Below are 7,049 nucleotides of genomic sequence, written 5' to 3'. Positions count from 1 at the left end.
GTTTTTAAAGTCATTTGTTTGTTGATGGGCACTTGAGTTGCTTCCATCTCTTTGCTATTGTGAATAATGTGGCAATAAACAAACACGATGTGCATACATCTGAGTTGTAGCTCTAGTTTCTTTAGGATATATTGTCATTAGTAGAATTGCTGAGGCAAATGGTCTTTCTATTGCCAACTTTTTGAGAAAGTGCCAGACTGCATTCTACAGTAGCAGCACCATTTTACATTCTTACCAGCAGTAAATAAGAGTTTCAATCTCTCCACAACCTCGCCACCATTTGTTGTTTGCTGCCCTGTCGAATTTTGCTGTTGTTGTGAGGCTAGTTAGCACTTTAAAGAAGTTCTTGGCAGCAGTTCTCCAGTGCATCTCCAGAGATAATCAAAGTATAGTGCTAGAACTTCCCACCCTGCCCCAGAGCTCAGGGAATAGCCTCCTGGGCTTGTCAGAAGGGTCTCTGGAGCTTCTATCAACACCTCTGTCCAAGTAGTAAGTAAGTGGTGTAAGCACTTCATCTTCAAAAATAAAGATGAGGCGACTTCTCTGACCATTCCTGCCCCTCTCTGGCCTAGGACAATGAATCTCACCCGAGAGTACCCAATAAAAGCTTCTTTGCTTAAAAATAATTAAATAAATAAAATAAAGATGAGTTGTTCACTCTGAGTTGAACACTGAGGGCTCCTGCACGCAATCCCTGAGGGTAGTCATAACTCCACAGAAGAAGAAGAGGTGTTGGGTATGAGTTCTCAGGGAAATTGAAGTATTATCCCTCAAGGTAGAAAAGATACTGGTTGATTTGCAATCTTTCTCCCTGCCCCGCCCCCCCCATAGGCACAGCTGCTCCATAGGAAAAAGAGGACAATCTTCTCCTGTCTGACTACACAGCCTCTAAAAACACACTTGAGGGTCAGGTATGAGTCAGTTCTGACTCAACAGTACCTAACAATGAGTACTAAAAATGTATTGAATGAGCCCTGGTGGTCCAGAGGCTGTACCATCTGGCTGCTAACCTAAAGGTCAGTAGTTTGAAGTCACCAGCTGCTCTGTGGAGGAAAGGTGAGACAGTCTGCTTCTGTAAAGATTGTTGTTTGCAATCTTTCTCTTTTTTATCTTTTTTTTTTGCAATCTTTCTTTTAACAGTTAATTTTCCCAAGACAGAAGTGTTCATTTGGCTTGGAGATTGCAGAGGAGTATCTTGTCAATAACCAGAAAATGTCCTAGCTTTATCCTCATCCAACTCCTCTCCCACAACTTGTACTCAGAGGGAAGGGAAGGTGAGAGAAGAAATCGGATAAAAACAATCAGAAAGATAAAAGAAAGTGAGAGAAATCCCCAAAATATACTGTGAGTATGATAATTCTAGTTCTTTACTGAAATACCCCCCTGGGAAACAATTATCTAAAATTAACAGGAGAGGTTATTCCTGGGAGAGGGACATCATGCTTGGAAAGGTAGAGGGATGGCAAAGGAGAGGAACCAGAAACCAAGTGTGTTGACACAGTCACTTCAACAATGGGCTTGAGTGTGTCAGAGATTGTGAGGATGGCCCAGGATAGGACAGAGTTCAGGTCTGTTGTTCATAGAGTCACCATGAGTCGTGCTCAACTGGAAGGTACCTAACAATAGCAACAACATAACTTATTAGGAAAAAGATGGGCAATCTTCTTCCATAGAATTTACAGCTTTGGAAGCCTAGTGGAGGGTCGGCTATGAGTTTGTACCAACTCAACAGCAATAAGTTGTGTTTATACTTGATCACACTATCACAATGATCACAGAAAGGGACAGAACTGGAAACTGGTCCTGGTAGTATGGAATTCCATTAGGCTGGAGTTTGTTGTTGTTGTTGTTATGTGCCATTGAGTCACCTGCAACTCTACTCTATGTACATTAGCTCTGAGTTCTGTCCTATCCTGAGCCAATTTCGTTGTCTCTGGCAGACCTAATTAATCCCGTTTCTCCAGTCACTTAGTCAATCCATCCCATCCTGGGTCTTCCTCTCCTGCGCTGTCCCTCCACCTTTCCGATCATGATGTCCTTCTTCAAGGACTGGTTCCTCCTGGCCATGTGTCCCAAGTATGTGAGACGGATCTTCAAAATCCTTGCCTCCGGGGAGCAGCTTGGTTTCACTCTCTCCACTACAGATCTAATGTTTGTTCTCCTGGAAGTCCACAGAATGTTCAAAACTCATCTCCAGCACCACAACTCGAACATCAATCTTTCTTCTATCACCCTTAGTTATTGTCCAACTCTCTGATACTTAGTACTTAGCAAGTAATTGCAAAAACCATGGCCTGGATCAGGTGCATGTTAGTCTCCAGACTGGCATCATTTGCTCTTCAGTACTGTAGAGAGGTCCATGACAGCAGATTTTCCCAATGCAATTTGTCTTTTGATTTCCTGGCTGCTGGTACCAAGAGTGCTGATTGTGGAACCAAGCATGCTGAAATTGTTAACAATCTCAATCTCTTCACCATCTATCATGAAGCTGCCAATTGGCTCAGTGGTGAAAATCTTTGATTTCTTGATGTTGAGCTTCAATCCAGATTGAAGACTAAGCCCTAGAAGACCCCTGGGACCTCCTAAAACTCTAAAATTTGCAGACTCTATAGTATCCAACTCCAAAAGGTCAAGAAGATTGTAAGGATCTGGAGGTTGTAGCAGTTATTGCTATGGCCAGAGGGTAAAGCACCATCTGCTGTGCTGCTATTGTTACGTGCTGTTGACTACAACATAGCGAGCCTATGAACAACAGATCCGAACCTATCCTTTCCTGCACCGTCCTCATCATCTCGGGCACACTTGAGCCCATGGCTGCCGTCTCTGGATGGAAGGAATCCAGCGCAAGACCACGAGTTGGAATTTCTAAAGAGCTCATTGACAAGCTGGAGACTGATTTCCCAGGTTCTGGATCTCAGCAGTTAACATTTGAGAAAGCTGGACTTTATCTTTTTCAAAACTGTTCACTTCTAATTCTGAAATAACACGTACTGCACCCCACACTCCTACCCCCATGTCATAGCGAGGGCAGACAGTGGAAAGCCTCAAATCCCTGGTGGGAGCAGAAGACAATGGGTAAAGAAGAAAAGTTCAGTTGAACACAGTTCCGTTCTCAGCAGTCAAGAATGAAAATAAAGGAAACTCGCGGGGCTGGGAGGAAATGGGTTTTATTTTGCTGCTGCATTGCCAGGGCCAGACTGCCCTCTTTATTCTGGCATACTTCTCTGGACCGAAAAGCAATGCTTTTACCGCATAAATACCTGTGAGGATTTATAACAACAGCGTATCAGACTCCTGTGAAGATGCGGGATGACAGGTATGTGGACTGTAAATGCCTGGGAAAGTTTTTAATAATAATAATTAAATGCTGCCAAAGAATTTGGGACTGGTGGGGGGGTACCCATGGCTGCCTCGTGGTGAAGCTATAGGGCAGAGTAGAAAAGGCCACATAGAATTTCTAAACCTGAAAATCTTAACAGGCTGATAGATTTTTCTCCAAGAACACCTGAGTGGATTTAAACCACTGACAGACATTTCAGTAAGCAGCCCAATACTCACAAGAGAGATCCGGAGGAAATTCTGTAAAGATAGTGGGAAGGAGGATGCAAATAGCTCGAAACACAAGCCTTTTGAAATGGGGCATGTTAGCTTCAAGTCTGCAGAACATCTGCATTTCAGCCTCCCGACCTTCACAAGAAAATAGCTTTAAGACTTGTTTCTCTGGGATGCTTGAGGTTTCACCGCCATCAAGTGGCACCATTGGGTATAGCAGCTTTGGAAAGCTCTGCCTAAAGTAAAACGCAGGCACAGTCTATTTCTCATCTGACAATGATAGATGGGAGAAAGGCTGTTGAGTTTTATTGTATTATCACCCATTTAGTTCAAAGGAGATGCCATGTTGGATCCCAGTCATCAATCAACTGACATCACCCAAGGACCAAGCTGTGCTAAATTTGCACATGTACTTTTAGCCTTGGTGGAAATGGAGATTTATAGGAAGGGATTTGAAGCTCTCTTCTCAAATATAAAGAGCCCTGTTGGTATAGTGTGTTGTGTTGCACTGTTAACATTAAGGTCAGCAGTTTAAAACTACCAGCAATTTCGTGGCATAAAGACAGGTAGTCTCTTCCCATTGTTACATCTACAGCCTGTGAATGGGCCATGACAATGGGTTTGTTTTCCTTAGATACATAAGGATTCTCTGGTACTAAAACCTAAAGCCCTCAACTTTCATCTTTTAAAGAAAGAGTTTATTTATGTGCATCTAAGACATGAGGAAAGCCATGGAGAGCAACATTCACAACTGTCAAATAGAAACCAACTCATAGCTGACCCTCCACTGGGTTTTCACAATTATAAACTGCATGAGAGGAGATTGCCCATCTTTCTCCCATGGATCAACTGATAGATTTTAACTGCTCACCTTTGAGTTGGCAGCACAACTTCTTATCCACTAGGCCCCTGTTATTGTTGTTATTGTACCATCTAGTCAAACTCCACCCATAGTTGACCCTCCGTTGGGTTTTCAGAATGTGCCTTTGCCTTTGGGATTGCAGCACAGCTTTTTACCACTGTGTTGTTGTGTTGGTTGCCATCAAGTCAAGCATGACTATGAAGGACTCTATGAACAAAAGACCTAAAGCCTTTCTATAACTATCATCATTTCTCAAAGCTCATCGAGTTTCTGGAGGCATGTTGTTTAGGAAGTGGATGACACTGCTTCCAATTTTATGAGAGACAGTGGTGGTGGTGGTTGTATACCAAATACTCAGAACTGGCCAATATCTGAGACTAAGCTGGTTTTCAGAGCCTAAATCACAAGTGAGTTGACTGCCCATCCTTCTCCCATGGAGCAGCTGGTGAATTTGAACCAATAATTTTTGTGTTGGCAGCATAATTCCTTACCATTAAGCCACCAGAAACTCCTTTAAGATGGTGGAGACCACTTTGTTTCTTAGAAGAGAAGCAAATTGCCAGGCAGGGGCACTATTTATTTCTAGGTCCTCTCTAGATCTTGAAGATCAAAAGGAAGAATGCAGTCATCCTTTTCTCAGGTAATCACATGAACACAGAGCATTTGTGCCTTTATCTTTCTTTCATTCACCCTCCTCCTCTTTAGAGGCCCTGGATGAGGACCCAATAAGCAAATCATCAGGCTGGCAGTTCCAGTCTACCTGGGGGTGCCTCAGAAGAAAAGTTTGCAGATCTGTTTCAGAAAATGAGCCACTAAACTCTGAAAGAGCACAGTTCTGTGGTAACTCACATGGGGGCCACCATGAATTGCAATCAGCTTGATGCCAGCCACTTTCCTTACTTTATTCCCCACAGCTTAGTTGACAGGATGGACACCAGAGAAGGAAAGGAAAGGGAAAGAGAACACAATTCTTGAGCACCTACACTATGACAAAAAACATAAGAGAAATCATTTTGTTTTCTCCTCTTTGAGAAGACCAGTGAAGAGGACTCACATCAATACTTGATAATTCCCCATTTTGATATGAGACAATTGCTAATACAAAGTCATGTGGAGAAATCATCAACCCAATGCTTACGGAATGTTTGTTGTTGTTATGTGCCATCGAGTCGCCTGCAACTCATAGCGACCCTATATACAACAGCACTAAACCCTGCTCTGTCTTGTGCCAATCTCACTGTCTCTGACATACCTACCCCGATTACTCCAGTTACTCAATCAATCCACTTCATAGAGGGTCTTCCTCTCCTGCTCTGTCCCTCCACCCACCCAAGCATGAGGTCCTTCTCCAAGGATTGGTCCCTCCTTGCAACATGTCCAAAGTATATCAGACCAAGCTTCAGAATCCTTGTCTCCAAGGAACAGCCTGTTTTAACCCTCTCTAGGACAAACCTGTTTGTTTTCTTAGCAATCTATGGTATAGTCAATACTCTTCTCCAACACCAGCTTAAAGACATCAATTTTCCTTCTATCCTCCCTAGTCATTGTCCAACTCTGACACATAGCAAGTGATTGCAAAGATCATGGCCTGTATCAGGCGCACCTTAGTCTCCAGAGTGACACCATTGCTCTTCAGTACTTTGAAGAGGTCCCTAAGACTTTCCCATCACAATGTATCTTTTAATTTCCTGGCTCCTGGTGCCAATAGTGTTGACTTATGGAATGTAAGTAGTCTTAACTCAGAATGCTATTAATTCACCTCCAGCCTCACTTCATCCCTGCCCCACATTGTTTTTGTCCTTAAAAACAGAGCACCAAGCTCTTAGGCTATAATTCCCTGGTCCAGCTTACAAATTTTACATGCCATTCAGTGTCTCCATATGGGGCTCTTTCTTATTGTTGTTATACTTTATGCAATGAAAGATTTGCTACTGTCCTGCCCCACAGGGCTGTTTCTTGGATTACCGATAATTGTTAGGTGTCAGGTCTTTGCTGAAAGATGTTATGAACCCATTCTGTCAATTAAGGGAGTTGGATTTGTCCCCTCCTACAATTAAACCCTGGATGAAAGGCAAAACTGGCTTTGAGGTCTCCTCCCTGTGTTTGTTGGGCTGCTAAACCCCATTCATGGGTTACCATCACTGCTCTGCCTTTTGAAGCAAAATCCCCAGGATCTAGGAGCCTGACAAGTTATCCCCTTTCACCACCCTGGCCAGCCTCTAAAATTGGGGAAACACATTTGTGTTGGATGTAACAAGGAGAGAGCAGTGGAGAAGGGTCAAGCACAGTTCTAAAGTCTAAAGCATTGACTTTAGAACTCCAGTTCCAACCTCTCCAAGGGGGGAGCCTGTCGTTTATCACCCACCACAGCTGCTACCACAGTGGGAAAATTGTTAACACATCTTTATTGGATATCCAGGTGCGGAAGAGTGAATAATTTATTATATAATAGACACTATCCCATTTTAGACAATGTCCACTTCGAGAACGAAGGAGGGGAATACGGGATACATCTATTTACAGAAGTGAGGCATAAAGGGTTGGGAAAGGAGCCAGTGCCAGGAATTTACAGCAAAATTAGTGTCCAACTTCTCCTGACAAAAGGAAAGTAGGCTTGCAAAATGAAGTAGATGGG

This window comes from Elephantulus edwardii, unplaced genomic scaffold (assembly GCF_000299155.1).
Source record: "Elephantulus edwardii isolate Elephantulus edwardi_28Jun2011 unplaced genomic scaffold, EleEdw1.0 scaffold00067, whole genome shotgun sequence".
Taxonomy (NCBI): Eukaryota; Metazoa; Chordata; class Mammalia; order Macroscelidea; family Macroscelididae; genus Elephantulus; species Elephantulus edwardii.
The sequence above is the reverse complement of the archived record's forward strand: the minus strand, read 5'-3'. Positions refer to the sequence as shown.